The sequence below is a fragment of the Lathamus discolor genome, chromosome 4 (assembly GCF_037157495.1).
Source record: "Lathamus discolor isolate bLatDis1 chromosome 4, bLatDis1.hap1, whole genome shotgun sequence".
Classification (NCBI taxonomy): domain Eukaryota; kingdom Metazoa; phylum Chordata; class Aves; order Psittaciformes; family Psittacidae; genus Lathamus; species Lathamus discolor.
This window is the reverse complement of record NC_088887.1, coordinates 51770254-51793752: the sequence shown is the minus strand read 5'-3', so window position 1 is coordinate 51793752 and position 23499 is coordinate 51770254. Positions and strand designations below refer to the sequence as shown.

Below are 23499 nucleotides of genomic sequence, written 5' to 3'. Positions count from 1 at the left end.
AGGGTCAGGCAGAGCATTCATTTCATACTTTTCTTCTTTCAGGTTGTTTAACTCTTGTATTCTCTTTAGGAAGAAAAAAACAAACCTCCTAACCCCCCAACGAACAGAAAAAAACATTGTTCTATTCTGAAAGGGAAACAAGTTTTGCCGTAGAGAACTCACACCATTCTGGTTTTTAGATATTCAACCACGTTCTGGATTTTGTGTTAGATCCTCAGAAATGGTTCTTTGTTTTGGTTAAGCTTCAAAATGAGAAAACTAATTTTGGTTCTCATGGTGTTCCTAAAACTGACTGTTAATATGGATTCAGTAAATGGTTTTGATTGATCTACAACTTAATTTACCCAGGAAAACCAAACCAAACCAAACCAAACCGAAAACAAGACTGAAAAGATCTCTCTCTCGTTTTGTTGTCTTCATTCTTCACAATCTTCCTGGTTTGACTGCACACCCTTGCAGCTGATCTTCAGTCTAAGAAGTTGAAATGCTCTCCTGGCATATTTCAACACTGACTTCCTAGCAAGTAGCATCCTGGGAACTTAGTATTTTTGTCTCTTAAGGAGGAATACTTCTTTTGTCCTGATATTGTGTTGCTGGGTGCTGCTTGCTGGGTAGATCACTTTATTTTCAAAATGTTGCTGGGTACATTGATTGAAGTCTGTTGACTCACACAGTGGAGGAGAAAGTAAGAGCAGAATGGAAAAATCTCAGAAAAATGCCCTTATGGAGGTGAAAAGGTATCTTGCTGCAATTAAATGCATGCTAAGGCACTTGAGAAGCAAAAAGAGGGGACCCCACTGTTCAGATTCTTTTTGCAGATTTAAGCAAACTAAAGTTTTTGCACTTACTCAGAGATCATTCCTTGATCTTCTGATGTCTAGAAAATACCAGCCAACTAAACTAACATCTGAGGTATCAGGCCCTATTTATTTAATGCAAAAATAAGCCTCAGATATCTACATAGACACACTTCTGTTTTTTAAATCCCTGTTCATAATTTTTTGCTGTTCTCATACAAATGTTAAAGGTTATGGTCTTAGTTTAAACATAATATTTTCATGGTTCACAAGAAAATCTGTATTAGTTTACGATTTTGACAACTTTCATTATACCCTAGTGATTCCCAGAAGTCCTTGTACTTTCCTTCTGGTGAGAGATACTTCCCGTAACATAACACAGTATAAAAATAGTAATTATTAACTCAGTGTGATATATTTTATTAAGGTGCAAAGAGCATATTCAAAGGACTAAATTTATCCAGTGTCCAGTTTTGTGGCCATATTTGCTAGTTTAAAATTATTTAATAAGTTGTGAAAACACACTTTTTAATCAGTATTAGAAGTCTGACTACTGAGAAAGACAGGAGCTAATCCTAGTTAGCTGCAACAGTCCAACATCTCTGATGTCTGACAGACAGCTACAATTCTGCTGACTAAGGATTTTAAAGGGTCTATGCACAAGAGAAGGGTTATCTTTTGAAAACAGCTCTAAAACTTACTTCAGAAACTCCAGCTCCCTGCTGTGACATGTTACCGAGGTTGACTGATACCTGCATAAAGTATTTTTGAATGCTACTGAAATTGTATATTCAGTATACCTTTGCAAAAGAACTTTTCATATGTATTTTTCCAAAGGATCCCCAAATTTACACAAATGCGTAGATTCATCAGATTTTAAATAATGCACATAGGAAACGGGGCTCAAATGCCACACACATGCATAGTACTGCACAACTGAGCACCTTTCTGAGAGTGGTGAGGGTGTGATCTAGAAGATACTCACATATCTGTACAACACTCAGCAACTGGGAAAGGTTAGCCACTGATATGATGGACTAAAACTAGTCAGCCTTCACCCAGAGTGCCTGAGTTTAAGACTCTGGTATTGTGGATGAAAGGCAGTCCAGCCCAAAGTATGTGAATTTTTCCTCAAAGCTAACTTCAGGTCCTGCATCCCTTTGCTGACTATAGGTTCAGCTACCGAAGAGTGTGGCATTTGTTCACAGCAGGTGCTTAACTGTGCAGGAGCTGCTGCTACAATCCTTCTTAGGCTAAGAAAGCCTAGCCTACTGACTAAGCTAAGGAAAGCCTGTGTCTTTGCAAAAGAAGATCCCTATGTCTTGTTGCATTTAAGATGGTGTTTGTGCAGGACCATACATGCTCAGGTTGTGTATGAATCTGTGGGAAGGGTACAGGTACAGTAGTGTTGTGGGTGGGCTTGTTGTAGCAATTCAATATTGATAAATATATTTTTGTAGAATTCACCTCAAGAAAGAAATGGAATTTAATTTCCTTAATACTTTTATAATCTCTCAGGAATTACTTTCTCAACTGAGTATCTTCTGAATGCTCATATCGAATTTATATATTCTAAGATTGGAATATATAAATGATAATATATAAATTCATCCAGAGATCCAAAGCAGGTAGTAGCACATCCATTTCACAAGTGGAGAAATGGATAAGCAAGGAGGAGAATCAGCCTATATTCATAGCTTTTTTATTACCTTACCCTGCCTTTCAGCTTGGGTATGTACTTCAGTCTGTAGCTGTAAGTTCTACAGAACAGCATACAGTAAAGTCAAATATTAAGGCAGATTCTGTGAAAATGTGAAAAAGTGAAGATTATGAATGGAAGCTCTACATTAAACTGTGCAAGGGAACACTGTGGGAGATAAGCTTTAAAGGAAGTTTTGATTATTAGCAGGATAACAGCATGAGAAGCTAAGGCAAATACTTTGAATTAGTGCAGTGCACTTAACTGGAGCTCCAGAAGGCTGTACCTATCTTAGTATTTTGATCAGTAAGTGAAATGACAAAATCAAAATCTATGCTTAGCATAAAATCATCTACCACCCTACCAGCAGAACTTTACATTCTTTCCAAGTAATAGTAATAGCACATGCTCATCACAGACTGTGCAATTCTCACAAGTGAAAGCCCAAAGTCAATAGCTCCATCACTCTGAAAAAGAAAAAATAACTATTGATAGTCTGTACAGTTATACTAGAAGTTGTACGCTTATAGCCTACTAATGAAAACAAAGACCTTACCACAGATTTTGAGAGAATCCAAAGCAGACCTCAACTGTTTTAATTGGAACAATCAAAAGAACTAATACTGTTATCACTTATGTTCACGTATTCTGTTTCACTTCTCCTATTCCAGATTCCTGTCCCTTTACTCAAAATATTCCACTGCTCTAATTCCTCTCCTTTTTTTCATAACTGCTTTGTCTGGACATGCTGAACAAGCAATTCTTATCTATTGACTTCAGTCTATTAGGTAAATTCTGAACACGCCAAAACGATTCATACAGATTGAGTTAGATAATGTGTCTGGTATCATATTTTGTAGAACACTTAAATTATACGTGTAGTCACACACAGACTGTGAGCTAATTTTTGAGATATAGTCACTTTAATTCAAATTCAGTATTACTCTCCCGAAGCATTTCCCATTTAATCGACTGATCTTTATGTCTTTATGTCAACCAACTCTGAGCTCAAAATTAATACTGTATATGATTTATATCATATCAGAACCAACTGGCTTGAAAATTTCTCCAGGGAGAAATAATGAGAAGAAAACCAAAGAAAAAATAAAAGGAAGAAAAAAAGCACCCTTGAAATAAAATAATTCTATGAATCTCGTATGATTTCTAATGAAGAATCTTTCATAACAATCTCATAACCTAGGTCATGTTATATCTGAAATGATAACAAGCCTGTATAATCAGCTTTGCAAGCAGTAAAAACCTAAGCTAAAGGTCATAAATTGTCAGCTCCAAAATCTGAAATCCTGAATGAACTATTGCCATAAAACGACACTTAAGGGAACGAGGGAAGAATATAGGATGTTTATTCATTTTTAATACCTTGAGCTGAAAGAAGACTTGCTCTTTTCACACTGAAACTTGCCTTTCAACAGTTAAAATACTCCCAAGGACAAGCAGTCTGTGGTCAAAAGTCCCAACAGGTAGTTACTGTTATGCACTTAACACATCAGCTCAGATAACTGAGTATTATACTTTTTCAGAAAGTTAAAAAAACCCCCAAAAAAACAACAAAAAGCCCAACCTACTTTTCATTTTATGCTTTTTATGTGTAGAATTTTTATGTAATTAAGCACCATTTTTTTCTTCTTTTGCCCCTTTATTTCTGTAAAATGCTATATGTTTCTGTCTCACAACATTTGGAAAGAAAAACCCACCAATACCATGTGTTGCCTGAACAATTCAGTGCAGCTACACCTTTCTGTTGCAGCTAGGGTAAAGCAACCTCAGGAAGCAAAAGTAGCTTTAGCAGCACCCAATTATACTATATCTGCAGACAGAGAAAGCAACTGTGGCTTCCCAAACACAATTCAGCTCAGAAAATGCAACAACCAAAAGCAACAGTGAAAAGAAGGCAAATATCTTGCCTCTGCAAACCAGTTCATAAGTTCTAGCTCTTCTAAGTATTGCGAGAGAAGGTCCTGTCTAATTCCCAGACTGCCAATTCATCCTTATTACTGAACTGAAAAGTACTTCAGACCCCACAAAATACAGTTCCTCTGGAATTTACCACTACAAGCACCTCTTCCATTTTGAAATTCGTATTCTTCCTACCATTTGCAGTATCTTCAAGTTCTTTTTGGATATTTCTTAGACTTAGTTTTCTCTTACTTTCAACCTTTCTACCATCCTCCATCCTGTTATTATTCACATATCTACAGGCAAGACTACAAAGGCACTGTACTGGTAGGTTCTGAGCCTGAAATACTTCTGCAAGGCTATGCCTTCCAGCAAAGCATTCACGCAGCTTGTAGTGTGCCCTTAACAATAGCAGTTATTAGAAGCTATATTGTGAGTGCTCATTTTCAGTTAACAGTCTGTCTAAGCTCCTGTAAAACTGTTAAGTTATAACTCACTTCACTCTGTTATTATAAAAAAGTGGTAGCATGCAATTAGCAATATAATTATAGAATTACTGCGCTCCACAAATTATACAGCCAGGCCCCCAACACACATAGCTGCAGGGCCCTAGTGCAGCCTAAGATTTTTTTTCTTCTAAAGCAACAGATGTGTCAAGATGGATTAGAAAGCTTTTTCCAGATGCATGATCTTAGGGCTTTTCTCTCTCTTTTTTTTTCTTTTGCTGCCAAATCTGTTTTATCTTTTGAAACGTCTTCTCTAAGAAAACATGCAAATCAAGATATGATTAAGAGGTAGCTGAAGGCAGTGAAGTTCAGGTTAAGACTCCAAAATTTAGCAAGCCTAGCTTCCATCTTGAAGTAAGGATGCTTGTGTGGTACTCGGCTAAGAGCCAAGATGTGAGCACATGTTAGAAAACGCTTCCAGCCCATCATTACAGAGGGAACCAAAGACCAGCTTCCTTCTTTTCTCAGGAGAAATCTCTCTGAACACAGAATATGTACCACCTGCCTGAAGAAGAACAGAGTGACTTGCTGCTGCCCATGCTGCAGCTAAGGACCCCCCTTTCTCCAGAGTGAAGCCCACCAAGTCTGTCTGCCTCACACTGACTGCCATAAGACAATAAAATACAACACTTTTCCCAAAAGATTTGTTAAGCCTAATTAATCAAAAAGGGCCTTGAGACAAAACTGTTGGATATTTTATATACATGCTTAGTTAAAATGAGCAGTAGTACTTGACTTCTGTTTGAAGGAATATGAACACAAGCACAGGTAGGCAGACTAATTAACTCACAGACCTGCAAGAAAAGTTAGACATCGGTCACAAGACCTGACATTTCCAAGAGGGCACCAGGATCGCCTGATTTATCTATTCACCTAAAATTGTTTGACACATTCCCATAGCCCTAATCACACAGCAGCAAATATCTGAAACAGGATCCAGTCTTTCCATTTAACAAAGGGCATGAGGGAGAAAACAGTAATCCTTTCCTTTTGCGTCCTTGCACGGTCAGGCAGCTGCTGAAATCCACGCTCTAATAATAAAAAGGCAGGAGTCACCAGAATGGATCTGCATTCCTCAAGAGCAAAAAACAAAAGCAACAGCTGCCACATCCCAGGCACCTTTGTGATCTCCTCTTTTAAGAGACAATGATATGTCTGGGGGATGTGGGGCAGGGGAGAGAGAGCAAAAGGGAGCTGTACAAAATAAACAACATTGCAAACATGTCTAGGGAGACAACAGGTTAAAATGAAGAATGAATTCCAGGCTGCAGTGGGCTATAGATCTACATCTGTCAGAAGGTATCCTGTCTCACAGTCTGGATTCAGTTTTCTACATAGCTGAATGCTATAATTAGTCCGAGAGCTGTGCACTTCTTTTAACGAGTAGCAAAGCAACTGCTGGAGTTGCCTATAGCTGAGCTGGTGTGTCAGCCTGTAAATTACAGTTCTATTGCCTACACTTTGGAGTTTTAAATCCTAAAGACATTTCTCTGCAATTTGCTAAGTATTGTAATTTTGACAATTTTATATGACCACTTTTTTACCAAACAAAAAATATATTGAAGAGTTTTACTACTTTAAACTGGCTCAATAGTTAAGTAAGAGAAAACTAAGCAGTTCCACCATGCTTTTCAGAGTATGAGTGCTGAGTGAACAACTGGATATTCAACTCTTCATTTCGCTAACGGCTCTGCAAAGTAATGGCAGCCTTACAGAAATGTGAAAATTTTATTAGAAGGAAGCAAATTCTCAGATTGCTCTTCTTCCTGATGTTTGCTAGTTTTTCTCATCACTTTTGGTAATGCCTTAAGAAACATGCCTTCTGTGAGTGTTTCTCCCTGGCAGTCCCTGCAGTAGGGTGGAACAGCCCTGCTCCTGCAGTAAGCCCCGGAATGAGGAGCTCAGGAATCTCCTTTTACCCATCAAACCCTCGTTGACCTTTACCTGCCCTCGCTTTCTTCAGTTTGAGTTCTCATCACTCTGGCACTCCCTGTATATATATGCAGTCCCTGACTGGAGGAAGAATACATGTCATGGTTAAAACGAGGGCCAAGAAGAGTTTTGAGAGACGTTAGCATTATGTTTCAGCTGTGGACATCTATTTAAAAAGGCTAGTCCTAGCATGCCCCAGACGCTTGTACCATGACTTCCTATTTAAACCTTATCAGCTTTACCAGGATCTGAAATAGAAGACACCAGGCTCACTAACACGGTTGCCTCAGCACTCTGTGGTGTTGAGCTGTTACTCAGCAAGACCGAGTTTTCCAGCGAGCAAACCTAGATGGACTGCCTGCACCACTGCCATGGATACCCTGGCATCTGCTTTCCTTTTCTGGCTTTTGGTGTCTTACATAGTTATCAGAGGTCACTAGATTCTAGCACAAAGCTCTGTGTCTAGAACAAAGAAAGAAAAGCACATCATTAAGAATGCATATCCAGAGTGAACAAGATCTAATTCCCTCTTAATTAACACCTCACCACTCTCTCCCCTCATCAAAAAAAAACCCCACCAAAACAACAAGGATCTGACATCCTGCCCTTGCCAATTCTTATTAAATTATCTGGAAGCTTATACCAGATTATCACAGTGGCTCCATCTGGGCATACAAACCACTCTCTCCAAGTCTTTGCCTTCTGTATAACTTGTCTGATCCTACTGTGAGGAGAGAGGCAGCCCATCTCACACAAACATGGTACAGCTGCTGGTGGAACAGTTTCCAGCATCAGTATACCCTAATAAACACCCAAAGTACCAACTCCCTGGTGCCTGGCGCTGGGTGCCAGGGTCAGCTGTTAAACCCTGCCCAGCACTACAAAACACAAGCAGAGCTGTGTGTGACTTGCACAAGGACAAGCTCTTCAAGTCCTTTTCAGCATGTATCTAAGCATTGTGGGGTCTCTTTGACAGAATAGCTATTCAAAACTGTTATTACTCTCCTCCTACAAAATTACAACATGGAAGTACAGGTGCACCGTGTATGTTATAAAGCCAGCAAAAAGCAAGGGTTGATACTCTATATCAGCAGGAGGAATACTACTCTGTTTAGGCAAGCAGACAGTCCCTAAGACTGGGGGGAAAAGGCATGATCACAACCATTTAAGACCAGTCATCTTTCCTGAGCTTGGGTTGCAAGCTGGTACATAAGCCATGATCTCATCCAACTGAGAGAGAGTGACAGTGGCAGAAGGAAGGGACAGAGACACAGAGTGACAAGGGATGATTTGCTCTACACCTTGTTAGCTCCCACTAGACTAGATTTTCTAGTCTTTTCTTCTGGAGCAGAAATTAAAAGGTGTATCCCAAATCATGTAATAGTTACACGAAGAAATCCCAACAGTTCCTGCTGTCCTCTGTAAGCACTTCAACTCTTCTAGCAGTAATAGTAAAAAAATAAATTAGAATTCCAGTGTTGTTTGCCTTTCACACTGAAATTCAATAAATATTATTCGTTGACAAGATCAATACTACCCAAATCAGACTATTTCGTTATAAATTTGAAAAAAAATGGTTATTATCTGCAAAGAGCTTTGCAAGGGCTTCCTATGTGTCCTTCCTCACACTGCTTGAGCCGCTACTTGCCGATAAACCTAGCTGAACTGTGATTTCAGTTTTAGCCATGCATTATATTATTCCTGGCTAAAAACTTTATCTTTTTTTTTTTTTTTTACTAATTACCTGAAAACTTGTTACTTTGAGATTTTATTTCAAAATAATGATGGCAAGAAATAAATACTTTATTATTAATTTTTCTAATTCTTAAATGCAGTAGATAGCCTATTTATATTGGAAAATTTGGCTAATAAATGAAAGAGAAGCTGCCAAACCTATATTTACCTTTAAAAATAATTAACTGGTCATACACACTGAAAACAAAACAAAATAAAGGAGAACCAAGCTGGAATCTTAAATTCTTTCTGCATAGCTTTTATTTTCAGCCTGTAAAATCAGCTATGAAGAAAAGAACAAACCAACTGTTTCGCTGTCACTTCCCAGCTTTACATTGTTGTTTATTAAAACAGAGTATAAGCAAAACCACAGTGAATACTCTTGCACTTAGATTTTATTGAAAGGATCTGGGAGATAAAACTGACTTAAAACACCAAAGACAAATCTACACAGAAATCTGTTATAAGCTCTTCAGCCCAAACACAGAAACACACATCAATTAGTTTTTTTCATAAATTTTTGAAGAAGTGGATTAAAGGTACATTTCAAGGTCTCTCATTCCCATCTTTGCTGGGTATAGGCCCAAGCCAAGACCATAGGTCGAGTAAGTCCTCACCTGTAGTTAAAGCAAGTCCAAATTCCCTCCTGCTCCTTAGAAAACATCAATGACCTAACCTTTGGAAATTATCAATTTACATCTAAACCTGTACTTTGAACTCACATTTTGCATCAGTATCTACCACATTAGTATCAGGCCATGAAAGAGGGTAATTTGAGTGAGTTTCCAGTCAGGTTGGGTAGCTTTCACAATTAGAGGTTAATGACTATGAAACTGGGGTTAACAAATGATGATGATGATGATGATTAACATCAAGTCATCAGCCATTTTACAGCATTAAATCTCTTCAGAGAAGAAACACAGTTAAGGAAGTTTTGAAAGCACGATTTTGAATAGAGGGGAAAAAAAAAAAAAAGGATGAAAATGCAAAATTGCATGAAGGAAGTTATTTTTTTTTTCAATTTTCATTTTTTTCTAAAGAATTTGACAATTGTTCTTCAAATTTATCACTTTTTTCTCTCCTATTTTAAGAATTATCTAGAAATCTTGGGAATAAATTTTATCAATTTGTAGAGAGCTCAACTTTTAACTCAAGTCTTAAAAGAGATATATTTTCATATAATATTTTTGTGACTTTTTTCCTTCTACAAAAAATTCCAAATATACACTTCCCATATTAGTTACCGGCATTTGAAGTCTGTCTGTGAATTCATGTCTAGAAATGTACGAAAGGAGAAATTTGCCCTGAAGAAATTCAACTGAAGCATACAAAACCAGAGACTAATTTAAAGCTCTGAGATGAGTGTTCCGGAAGCTATATGTTTTGATATGAAAGCAAGAGCTTAGTGCTTCAAAATATGATAAATATATTTGTTTGCTCTGTCATGGCCCTTCCAATTTTTCAAAGCTAATTTGTAAAACCATTTTGTGTGCAGCCAAATTATTCCGATTACATTAGAAAAGCACAAAAGTGGAAGCTGCAATGACATAATATATTCCTTTAAAACAACGAATAAAACTGCCAGACTGAAATTCACAACTCTCAAGGAAACAAACTTAAAAAAGGAAGTTGAAAGGAGGGAACAATATCTGCAGCAGCACTTAGCAAGGATGAACGGGTTCCAGTGGGGAAATAAAGGAATGCTTCCTTTTCTAAAGTAAACTAAACCAGAGTAATTTGCTTTGATGTTGATGGGAAATTACTGTATGCTTTGAAATACTGGGACCTAATAGACTGCTATTCAGCTGGAATCAGGGTGATCTGAATGAGAGGAGAGGGGTGTATGTGAGAAGAGGGGATGGGCGGAAGAGGTCATACCCGACAAAGCACAGACAAGGTTGCTTCCAGTGATGTAAAAAGGAAATGGACAGCTGAGGTTCAAACCAGTTACCCACTGGATTTCATGGCTATTGTTTATAACAGTTTGTAAAGATTATTTATTTAGTGTTAATTAAAAAATACAGCTCTAAGGGGAAAAGAAAGCATATGTAAAATTAATGTCTCTGTGGAGATTGAAGTGGCCCATTTGGAATTTCAAAGGCAGGAAATTCATGAAGACTATCATACAGTGGAACTGTCAAGCATTCAGTAATACCAGCTACTTAACAAAAATGCTCAGTATCTCAAGAGGCAGAGTCTGCCACTGACTGCTACTCACACTTAGTGGTAACTTACTCAACAATTCATGCCCATGCATTCAACTGGACTATTCAGTATGTGAAGTGATATTATTGAAAATCTTCCTTTTATTACCACAATATATTACTAAGTGTTAAAACTAAGTACACGCTGCAGTGTAGTGCTGGAGTGTACACTGCACACTCAAAAGATTAAACTGTTGCCAAGATTAACAACTATGTGGGATTTTAAATTTAAAAAATAACAGCAAAGAATAATAAATAGGATTATAATGCCAAATTGTTGTTTTTATTAATTAACAATCAATTTGAACCATTCTGACAACCATGAATTATTGCTGGTTGATCAGTGAGGCCTACAGCTCCTCAAATGATGGAAGTGAAGGAGGACGAATTCTGCCTCAGAGCCAAAAAGTAGGATGAAACCTTGCATTACTTTCAGGTTTCTTTTTTACCTCTATAATTAGTTAAAATCATTCTACTGCTGTTGTTGCCATTCTTCTCTGGTCAGATCATCCCATTTTAGCATATTTCTAGCTTGCTGTTGGTTAAGAATACAATTCTGCACCTTATTATACGTAAGGATGGTCAAGAAATAAAGTTATTTGCCCTATAGTTGTTACTTGTGCTGTATCTTAAGGCACAGAATAATCCAGAATCCATAAGAAGTGCTGCCTTCATATAGATTCTGGATTCTGCAAGATGCTAATGGCACCTCTTCTCCTCAGTGAAAGACTCTTTACTTCAGGATGGTCTTGGAGTCCCCCCACTACTTCTCTTTCTTGAAGGAAAAAGGAGCATGTCAGAACTGAGCCCATATCTTTTATTTAGTGGAAGCAGACTATAAGCCCTGTATTACTTTAGCAAACCCTATTACCTATACACTTCTTTACTCTTTACTCTGATTTTCCAACATGGAGACAGTGTGTGCTAAGCTTGCTCACAAGCACCACCTTGACTCACTTCAACCCAGGTTTAATAACAAACGCATAGCCATTTTAAGCAGGACTGTCTCCTTCACAAGATTTAAAGGTGTTTAGGTACAAGCTCAGAAGGGGAAGATAAATCAGTAAATCAAATAATACCTCAAAGTTCCCCAGCCATACTTAAGGAAGCTCATACCTGGCTGTTTCAGCTTCACTCTGCAAGAATCCCTATCTAGCCTCTCCTTGCTGTAGGTCCTAGGACCCCAAATTTAGAGAGTTCCCTACCTCCCCAGCAGCCTCCTATATTCTGGACTCAGATTTTCCTGCTGATTCCAGTGTTCCCTGACAATCTATTCAGCTCCATTTTTCTGACTATTCAGCAGGATTTCTTCAGCCCCCAGTTTGCACACAGCTACCCAAGAACACGTGACCTAAACAAGAACACTGATGGGACTGGTCAGTTTATGTGTTTAAAGACTCTCTCCTACTCTCCTTAGTCAGTCCTTCTGGCTGACTGCCTCCACCCAGTCTGGATTGCTCTTTTGGTCCACTAGAGATTACTAAAACACTCACACAATGTCATACAATGCATATATTTTGTCAAGCTTGTGATTTGGGTCCCTTGCCAACTTTCTGTGGAGACCACACAATGCTTTCAAATATGAGAAACACTTTAAGAAGTTAAGGAGTCCAGCTCTACAGGGCCACACTGAAGACCATTTAATTCAGAAGCTGATTTCGAAGTAGTGAATATTTTGGAACAGAGTAAAAGACAAGAGAAAGCAGACAGAGGTATTTCCCTTGTATATTCTACCAGTTCCTGGCACTGCATAATCTAGGACTTCCTGAGCCAATGGCTGCAACAGCATCTTAATGTTTAATAGGCCAGGGTGAAGTTTTCTTTCATAAGCTTGTCTCATTGCCATGCCTGGAAATGCTAGAAAAGCAAGCTCTCCTCCAGCCATTTACTTTTACTGAGGTTCCCATGACACAGAAGTCAATGAAACTCATGTTTCAGTGCTTCAGAAAACAAGTACCTGCAAGACAGACAACTGACGAAGCTTCAGTCTGGATGAGAATTTAGTGCTGCTGCTGCTGCTAGATGGAAGAAAGCCTTTCAAGGGTAAGCCACAAGCCTGGAATTAGACTTTAACTGAATACACCTGCCAGCCTGTGTTTACAAACCACTGCACATTCAAGGTAGCCTTCTCTGCCATCAGACAGCCAAGCAACAGCACCAAAAATCTTACCTAATGATCTGATGCATAATTTCAGAGCATGAACAGGAGTAGCCAACCTCACCCATCTTTTCATCACACCAGAGCTGAGCACAGCAGAGGAACCAGTCATTGGCTTCAGCCAGCCTAACACATAAGGTTACAGCTGTTGGGCTAAACAGCCCAGTGATAATGGAGGTGTAATCCACAGGATTAACAACCAATTGCAAAGTTGTTTCAGGAAGTGGGCAGCATGATCTTATAGTTAAAGACCCATTTGATCAAGCTAATTAAGAGAGTGCTGATCAACCCAACCCTGCCACTCTGAGGACCCCAAGGCAAATTGTGCTGGCTGTAGTTTCTTCCATCTATAAGAGTAGTCAGAGTTCCTGCAAGGTTACTTACAAACAAACACAAACAAGCACAGACAAGTGAAAAGAAGCATACACATTCCCCTGAAGTCTATGTGGGACCCCATTCCTGGAGGGGAGATGCATCTTTCCATCTGTGTAGTAGCAAAATAATTTGTGGCCATACAACAAACCTGTAGATGGATTTAGCAGGTCATTAAAAAACACTAAAAATATATCCTCATATTTTTGATGAACACTTCTGGTTGAAGGCATACACCTTTTGGGAACAATGGTGGCACCTAGACATTCACAGATGGATTTCTCAAGTCACCCTGTGGGCACAAAGCCAGAGTCTCTGGAGAGCTCACTCTCAGATTCTAACAAGACAAAAATGCAGGAGGACTCGGAGGCGCTAAAGGACTTGCCTGGAGCCATAAAGACTCAGAATCATAGAGAAGAAAAGCAACTCTGCCTCTCCTGAATTCCAGACTATTCCCAATGTAAGCAGTCCCAGGCTTTGCACAAAATTCAAGCCATATGAAGGAGAAAAATTGCAAAACCTGAGGCTAATGAAGATAAACCGTGGATAATACTGGAAAGTGTAAAGTAGACTGCATGTACACAGCATAGGCTCAAAAGGACCAAGAAAATCATGAAGAATACTTTCTATTAGCACAAATAGATTAAATTGATATATATTTACACAACTCTTCTCCAAGAACAATTGCTTAAGCACATACTGTAATGCAAACCAAATGCAAAGGGAAAATAATTGTCAAACAAAAGCATATATAAAAAAATAAAAAGCATACATATATATATACATATATATATTAAAAGGAATACTCTAGAGCTATCTCCTGGAGAACATGTTTGAATTCTTATTTCCAGACTAAGTTTCTTTGTTCTAAAGTCAAGACTTTAAAAAAAGCTGTGATGTGAAAAGCAAATAAAGAACTCACCCATAACATTTGATTTCATGGGTAGCTGTAATTTCATTTTCAGTCTTTTCACACTTCTGCTAGATGGATGTATTGTCCTCCTAGCATTTATTCAACATCAAAATAGGTTATATTGTTTAGCTGCATACCAGAAGTTGGGTGGAGTGCTCACCACAACTTCTAGCTTAGATTTCAAATATTTGCAGAAGGAACCACTTGCCTAAAAGTATGGAAACTCAAAACCTCATGTATAGTAGGAGACTGCACAATATGCTAAGCCGTAGAGAAGCAGCCCCTGTCGCATGCTCCAAGCAACTGCAGGAGCCAGCTCACTTTTCAGAGCACCCAGAGAGAATGGTTATAAACTGTGAGGATCCCTGCTGCTTACACCTGCGTTTTGCAAGAGCACTGTCCTTTGCTCGGAGAAAGGAGGAAGACTAAGGGACCAGATCAACTCTTCATTCTGGTGGTTTGTCATCAACGTAATGCCATTGGCTAAAATAGATCTGTTTAGAATTGTATTTGGAACACCAAATTTCCACCCTAAAGAATAAAATTGATGATAAAGGCGGTCACAAAAGAGCTTACCCTGCATTCCCCCAAGCTCTCCATACCAAAAGGCTTTGGAGGGTGGCAATGCAAGAATGGATCCCAAGTGCAAATGATTATTTTTTTAATTATGGAAACTGTAAACCCAATCCAAAAAAAGCACAGAGAGAGACACACTGGTTTGGAACAAATTCCTGAACTGCATCACACACACACCCCCCCTCCACATATGAATTATTGCAGTGCCCTCTTGGATATTTTTTATTCCCTTGTTATATAAAAACATATACATTCAGGAAAAATGGGAGGAAGAGCCTCATTTTAGAGAAAGCATGCTGATTCCCAAAAGACTGGAACTGCACTTCAAGAGTAATTCATCTTAATGCAAATCTAAGCCATAGCTATTTTTGATGCAGTGACTGAACTCATAACTTACAGAATGAAATAGAAACATTTGTCAAGAGCTGCAAACCAGTTGTTGAAAGGCATGCATTTGTCATGGGATGTTAAATACAGATTTACACAAGTGCAGAAGGTTTTGCTGTGATGAGCTGTTTGCAGAAATAGTTAATTAATGTTCAATTCAAGCTTCAACCATGGCAATTAGCAAACCCCATCTTAGTAAAGTGTCTTTAGCAGCCAATATTTGTCATCTGAAGAATGAAACAAATAACATAAAATGGGAGTTATGAATATGGGAGTGATTTAGGGTTTATTAATAATACAAAGAACAAACCTGTTTTCTGTCTCTTCCAGGAATCATTGTAATTTGCAGATTGCAATGCAAACCGAGATGGAGCACAATGATTAATCTGTGAGCTACAGAATAACTACTATATACATAACAGATGTCTGCTCTGACAAGGGGCACATTACCTCCATGTTTATATTAAGAAAGAAGAGGGATTCAACTGTTTTATATGGGAGAGTTGTGGGAAAGATCTCAGAAAGCCCCCTATGAGAAGGTGGGGAATTATAAATATTTGCAAGTGTTTATTCAGGTGCCAAGTACAGTACACTGGTGAAACATGGCCTGAATGCAAAGGGGAGTGAGGGGGAAAACATCTGATCTAAATGTTACTGGATTCATTTCACTGTTACAGATACTGACTCAGTTCATCTCACTTGCCCAACACCAGCCCTGAGCCAAAACCTGCATGTTCGTTAACATCAGCAGTAGAGATGACAGGGTTTTTTTCCAGATTAAATCTTACTTTAGAAAGAATACTATTAAAGGCAGTTACTTCTGAATAATTAGAAACACAGGAAGCAGCTTATCTTCGTAGAGGTGTATAGATGTCAGCCTCTTTGGAGAGATGGCATCAGCTACCCTTCTGCTAAGCTTTGGCTTTGGAAGCAGCTGGTGACTTTGCTCTTCTTCCAACGCTACCACCAGTTTACACCAGTAGCCCAAGTTCTTCAAGGAACATGACGAGTCCATCTGCCTTTGCCAGGATGGCAAGAAGCAGGTGAGCAGTACCTCTGCCTTTTAAACAAGCTGCTGCAAGGATTTGCTATCCCCTGTGGCATTGTTGGGGTCCTTTTCGACTTCTGAAGGGAGAATAAAAGTGTTGCTGTCCTAAATGAAAAAAAAAAAAACAATAAACCAAACCAAACAAGGAAACAGACGCAAAAAAAAAAAAAAAAAAAAAAAGATTCAGCTGAATTCATCTACATTTGATTATATGAAGGTGTTCCCATGTAAGCTGGGAGTTTCAGGTCCACCCCACCATGCTCAAACCATCTCATCTGAAAGTGTGGAGCTATAGTTGCTCTCCTGAGCAGTTCTCTAATCTCTGTTGAGCACACTGTGCTCACATGGGGACACCTACATGTAGATATCAAGTGTTGATGCCCTAATTTACAAACTGGATATACCTGAATTTTGTCTTTATGAAAGAGAGGCTATGAAAATTAAGACACTACTACTGTTCGTTGAGATGAGCCTTCCTTCTCACCTCTACCTCTGAACATCCAGAGAGACTGAAATTCTGGGGGTCCTGTCAGTGCATATATCCAGTGACTACAGTGTAGGGCACTCACATCCATTCTCTTCTCTGAAAACTGATCCCATCATACAAAAAATGGGGGAGGTGCAATTAGCTGTTTTTCTCCCTTGTTTAACAACTTTGGGCAGTCCAAATAACACACACTTCATTCCAAAATCTTGCTGTTTAAGTTTGCCTCCTGATGAGAAATAGCTCCAGTGCCCATTAAACCAGCTCCCTTTCTTCCCAACTATTGCCTGCGGGGAGTGGGTGTTTGGAAGTGAATGATTTCAGAGCACACCCAGCTCCATTTTACCCCAGGGACACCAGCAGGAAATGATCCCAATTAATTTGGCCTTAAGAACGCTGTCATCTGTATTTACGCAGGAAAATCATGGGACCATTGTCAGCTGATGGTTCCTTCCTCCACTGCTTTAGGTATCTGGTAAGAATTACTTTGCTAAATGATGATAAACAGGAGGAAAGAAAAAAAAGAAGACATTAAACTCCAATCTGATAGACCCTGAGGCATCCCAAAGCCTGGCAAGGAAGCAGGATAGCAGCTGAGTAGCTGGTTATGCACAATGTCGATTAGCTCTGCTTTTCTTACCACTGACGGGATCAACTTCCAATTTCATTTTAAACTGCATCCAGAAGAACTCTGAAGAAAAAAAAAAAATCAATTTATGTTACAGTGTCAGAGAAAATTGGAATAGATAACATCCAATTGAGAAGGAAAAAAAAAGTACCTTGGTTCAGCAGAGAGTAGCTCGCTGACAAGGTAAGCATGCTGTATATTTGGGCACAAAATGTGAAATTCCAACTGACTTCAAAAGTAACAGAATCAGGTCTTTCAGAAAAAAACACCTATCAAATATACACTCACCAAAACCCACAGGCATAAGCAAAACTATATTTATTTCACAGTGGTTATTGGTATAAAAATGCAGTATCATCAGGCAGCAAAACAATGTTTGGAAGAAAACTGAGAAACACTGTATATGTAAGATTTGTAGTATCTGATGCCTGCCAGTTCTCTCCATGCTGCTAAAATATCATTTTCAATTGAGTCCTGGCAATTCTATGTATATGTAAACAGTCCCAAATTACACACAATGTAAAATGTGCCAGGATCAGAAAACAAAGTATTAGTGAGAATGACTTTTTCCTACAGAATAGAAGTTATTTTTAAAGGGTTTCCCTTAAATAAAAACTGGAAGTACAACTATAAACTCTGAATCCAATTTCATTTCTAACAAGAAGCCATTTGTCCTGCACTGTCACAGTAGCAGCAACTAAAATTCCCTCTATTAGAGATTATCATCACAGGAGGAAGGAAAAGAGACACATGACACTCTTCTGTTTAGCCTCTGGACATCTCACATGCATCGGACTACGAAGCAAAGTAATAAAATAAAATCACATAGGGGAGATGCAAAATACTATAGAGGAGGATTCCTTTGGAGAGAAAACAATCACCTTGGGCAACTGAGTGGAGAAGGCAGCCAAAGGGAAAGTAAGCCATGGTACTGCAGAACACACAGGAGCCCTGACAGATGAGTCAAGTGCCCAAGGAACGTATAGGATACCAGAACTACCTAGGTTTGCGTTCTGCGCTGAATTTCACGATAGGTTTAATAGAATGACTTGCAGCAAAAACGGGACAATATTTGCTAAAGGAACTACTCAGTGTAGTTAAAATAATAGACTAGTCAGAGGAATGCAACAATCCCACTTATTCCTGATTCATCTGCTCTGCTTGAGAGTGTGGAAAGGTGAGAGGAAGGAGAGCAAGACTTCCAGTTTGCAAAGCAGCATATAAACAAAGGATGAAGTACTGTGGTCTCTTACTGTGGTGCTCCAGTAGTCTACTATAACCTTTACTGAAACTGCAGACACAAACATCTACACTTACCTTCCAAAACAAGGACAAAAGATAAACCTGAGGAAAAACATAATGAAAAAGAAACCAAAGATGAATAATTTCAAAATAAGAAACATCAAGGGGAAAAAAACCAAACTCTTCTACAGGAATAGCCTCCTGGCATACTTCAGCCCCAACTCCTTTTATTTTTTATAGGAAGAATAAAGAAAGCAGCAGGCTGAAAAATGGTGAAAGAAGAAAGTGAATCTAGATGCCATTTTGCAGTTGCACTTGTCTGAAGCAGGCATTTATACTGAATCTAAAGGGTATAAAGAGCTTTCAGGTCAGAAAAATAGCCTCTTCTTCACAGGTGTGAGATGCTACAAATGCTGCAAACCAATTGCAAGGTCAGTTCTGTCTGAGAATGCTCACATATAATTGGAGAAAGGCCTGTAATCATCTACAAAACAAGGCTGTGGAGCAGCCTTTCAGAAAGAGTAGTGGGACTAGAACTCAAGTCTCTAAAGACAAATTTCTCCCATGTAGATTATATGGCCATCTAGGTTAGCAATGGGTTGGGCTAGGAGGATTCAGGAGATCTTTTCCAAGCCATGTCTATATGTCTCCACATAATGGACGCAATGAAAGATGGCAGCTGTAACACGAAAGCCACATATCACCACTTCCCAGATTTTTCTTCTGAGGTGATCTGCTCGCTTGCAAGTAAGTAAATAAAGTAGATCTGGAAGGAAATAAGGTAAGGAAATTCCTGCAAACCAGCAGTGATATTTTTTTAGGAAGCTGAAGCATCAAAATTTGTATCAAAACCAGTTACATGGTTGGGAAAGTTTAGTTTCCATCCATGATCCTAGTTTTCCAGAATGCCAAAATTCATTAAGTCACAAAGTCAAAGTTTGTCTTCAAAAGTGCTTACTATATCACAAATACAGTCCTATTAGCAGTAGGTTCTGGGTACCCAGCACCATAACATTAAGCCAGAAGCCTAAGTCTGAATTTTGGTGTTCAGCTTGGTCCTTCAAATCTTGGCACTGTGTGAGAAAGGTACTCCCACTCTCAAGCTTGCACCACTTCAACCACCTGTATATCCTTCCCACAGGCACATTCCTCCCTCTGACAAATTGGGGGTGGTGGTGGCAATATTTGGATTAAACTGATCCATCTGGAAGTGATCCAGTTCTAATCAACACTATTAAAAGAAAACCCTGCTTTCTGCCAAAAGTTAGCCTTAGTCTCCCAGATGATCCAGCACTAATGAACTCTGATCCATTTTATGTAGCTATTCATGTATGGTCAGACAAAATGGAAAAAACAACTGCTGTCTTCCAACATATTAAAAAGATTCAAAACAGTTCAATCCCAATCATCACATTTGAAAATGTGTTCACCACACTTGCAAAAATTTAGGACCACCTTTTATTTAATTATTTCCAGGAAATAATGGAAGATTTCTATTAAAAGTTAAATCCCAGGACCACTGTTAGCAAAATGCACAATGTATGAAATCCTGGTTTAATACAGCTTTCAGGAGTTAGATTTTCACTATGATCCAAGACTTAGTTTGAAACATGTCTGGTTATTAGTTGAACCCACTGCTATAAAAGCAATACTGTAGCGACAGAACATGTGAACAGCTGAAAGAAATAGAATCATGGGTCCTAACCAAATAAAAACCTTTCATAAAGGAAACATTCCAAAATTTATTTCCAAACAATGGTTGACTGCAACCAAGTAATTCACACCCTGTTGTGAAACAAACAGTTATAATTTCTAGCAGACACTAGGGCTCAGAAGCAAACAATGATCCTCCCTTCATTCCCCCTCCTTTTCCAGGCTAGTTTACAAAAACAAAAAGTGATTAAGAGTAGCACTTATTAAGTCAAAGAACTGAACTCACTCATAGCTCTAAGGGGAGAGTGGCTTAACTAAAGGTATTTTTTCCTCAAGTGCTATTTCTAGCAGAACGCTCTTAAAAAATAATTAAAAAGAAAAAATCAAACCACAGGCTTCAAAGCCAGCTTAACACTTCAAAAAATCACTTTCTATCAAAAGTATTTTTGGCATGAACTTTGGCTATTGTTTTCAGCACTCCTTCCTCCACAGGCTGGTATGCTGTAACAGAGCAGATACAAGCGTGGAACTCACATAGGTGACAGTGACTGTACACACTAATTTTGCAGCTACTTGAACTTGCAAGGAGCTCAAGGACCGAGTGGGAGCAACAGTCACATATGCTGTGTGTTAAAATAGTCACAACTTTTGCTCAAAATGGACTGCACTTCAATGCAATTAATATTTTCCTATTGAAACTGTTGAGCAAATTTTAGCCATAGTCAGTTGATGAATGCTTTAAATTGTTTAAGGTACTCTAATAATATTAATAAAACCCAGAATGTTTAAAGTCAAAGGTTTTTTCTAAAACTGGTGAGTGACAATTTCTGACACTCTCTTAGGCAGGTAAGTATGAGGAACAGGAATTAAACGTAAAGCACTTGAGGGCACAGGCCCTTAAGATCCCAGCAGGCTTCCTTCTGGCTCTCACAGGTGGGTCATCCTTTTCCCCAGCACTTCTCCATTGTCAGGCAACTAACCATATGTCTTGTTTTCACTCTGGCATTATATCTAGCCAGTGTCAGCCTGGCATAAAGGGAGGCAGCTTGCTTGTGAGTAATCCTCAAGCAAGTCAGAAGTTATTTAGGTCTCATTAATCCCTGAAAAGTTTGGTCAATTTGAGAAATCTGTATGGAATAAAGACCAATCTGCTTATGGGGCAATAAAACCTTAGCAAAAGCAAACTCTCTGGAGATTTTTAAGCATTCTTGATATCAGAGTAGAGTTAAAGAACAAATGCTTTTTAATCATTAACATTTTCTGGTTGATCTTTCACTTTGTTATAAATCCTGAGGCTGTTTTCATTATACCTAGCACACTCACCTGTGACTGAGATATGAACTATGTCATTTCAGAGGTTTGACTGCCATGCAAAGATAGCATGTATTTCTTACACCACTTCCAGCACCATCATGAGTATGCACATCCTACGGGAAAAAACTAACCATGTTCTGAAGATGTTAGCTACTGCTGAATTTCTCTATTAAAAGAACAAAAGAATTTATTGATGCCAGGCAAGACTGCTCCAATTTTACAGAAATCTGAAGAATCTGCTACTGCCCAGTAATAAAAGCAGAACAGAAATACAGTAATAAAAGCACATTAGAAACAAAGTTACATGTAAATTATTTTTTATTACGAGCTGTTCTAAAATACCATTCGAAAACTTCTCCTTTTAAACCTTTATCTGAAAGTTTTTGCCCAAATTAAACTTAAGGATATGAGAGTTTTTAAAGGTAAAAATTTAAATATTTTTACTGCTGTAAATGGTCTGTAACATACCATGTTTCAGCTGGATTATTTCAGGTTTCTGTATGACCATGTTTGCTGTCTTATTCCCTCCCTGTGGCATTCTATAAGTAAAGACAATTTAGTTTTAAAGTAGCCCAGCCTTTGATATAATCTGCATGCAGCAGAGACTTGTCTGTCTGTCTGTCTGTCTGTATATCTATCTATCATCTATCAATCTATCAATCCATCCATCCATCCATCTATTTTCATGGTAGTTAGAACAGCAAAGACTCAGCTGGACTTTGCATAGTACAAGTATGCACAGCAAGGATGCTATAGAAAGCGGAAGATAACTGATGTGTAGCTTCTGTTGCATCATTCTAAGCATTACTTAAGTTCTGAATTTGAGGTTGTTGTAGAAAATTGGTGATGCTCTGAAAGAATTGGCCCCAGGAGTTTGTTTTGCTTTCACTTAGGAAGCTGGCAGTACAACTGCCAGGATGCTAAAAAAGATGTCTCTTGCATTTTTGTCTTGCTCAGAGAAAGGAAATGCTTGCGTGTTGTGGTTCTGATTAGTGTAACATGGTTCCTCTGCTGTGAGGGGCAATAATGCCCTTCAAGACAGAAGGAACTGTTAGTCAAAGCCTGCACTGATATTTTTCCCTGTAGATTTTCAGGATTTGTAACATAAAGGCAAAATATCTCTGACTCTTATACAAATCCCCTGAAAGTCACTACCACAGTTCTTCCTTCTCTTCACCACTTTGAGCAGCCAAACTGGAAACAATGAAAAGATTTTAGAGAAAAGCCATTCTGTCTCCTACCATTGTGCACGATTCCCAGATGTTTCAGTGCAAGTTCAACATCCCTGCAGGAAGGAAGAAGCAGCAGCTTATATCTGTGAAAGCTCCAAGATGGACCTTGTCCTCCATGCTCAGAGCTCCCCATGATTTCTCACAGGCTGGATAACTTAATTAACCCCAAGGACAAACTTATTAAGCAAATGATTATGGAAACCTGAACCAAAGCTCAGCAAACAGAGCTCTGTGTGACTTGGGTCATACAGCAGTGTTTGGATGAACCTGAAGCTTAATTTTCTGCTCTTGTTGTTGAACACACCTAACCATGTCAAGACCTGGCCCACTGTGTGTGTGTTCAGGTGTGCCAGAACAAGCAAACAGATATCTAGACTTCATCTAGACCTTACATGAAGAAGAAGAAATTGAAGCTTTAGACACTCCAAAATATAGCAAGGGACAAATGGCATTACATACAAAATTTGCAGACTATAAGGGAAAAAAAAAAAAAAGGAAAAATATGTTTAATTACAGACACTCTTTGAGGCTTATTTGTGTCTTTTTCCTACCAATTCTGTTCCCCTAAGCACTCAGCGTAGAAACTAGGCTCACAGAGACAACTTGCATCCTCATTTCACGCCATCCAAAAGTTCAGCTGGATTGAGTATAATGTTTTTGGGGGAAGGAGTTAGCACAATCAGCACTTGCAAATTGTCTGTGA

The 23499-nt window shown here is 38.7% G+C and overlaps 2 long non-coding RNA genes across 4 annotated transcripts in view; both read right to left on the bottom strand.

The window, feature by feature from the left end:
• The window catches only part of LOC136012663 (uncharacterized), a 33185-nt gene extending 18643 nt beyond the window's left edge, over positions 1-14542 (bottom strand). For all 3 annotated transcript variants that reach the window (XR_010611883.1, XR_010611882.1, XR_010611881.1), the window contains exons 1-2: positions 14441-14542; positions 14242-14321 (exon numbers count right to left, since the gene is read on the bottom strand). This is a non-coding gene — a long non-coding RNA (uncharacterized LOC136012663). The remainder of the gene's footprint in view (positions 1-14241; positions 14322-14440) is intronic.
• Positions 14543-15017: 475 nt separating this feature from the next.
• Positions 15018-22905, bottom strand: LOC136012662 (uncharacterized). The gene is made up of 3 exons (XR_010611880.1): positions 22806-22905; positions 17368-17418; positions 15018-16348 (listed from the first exon to the last, which is right to left on the bottom strand). It is a non-coding gene; the product is annotated as an uncharacterized LOC136012662 (long non-coding RNA).
• Between the last annotated feature and the right edge of the window lie 594 nt (positions 22906-23499).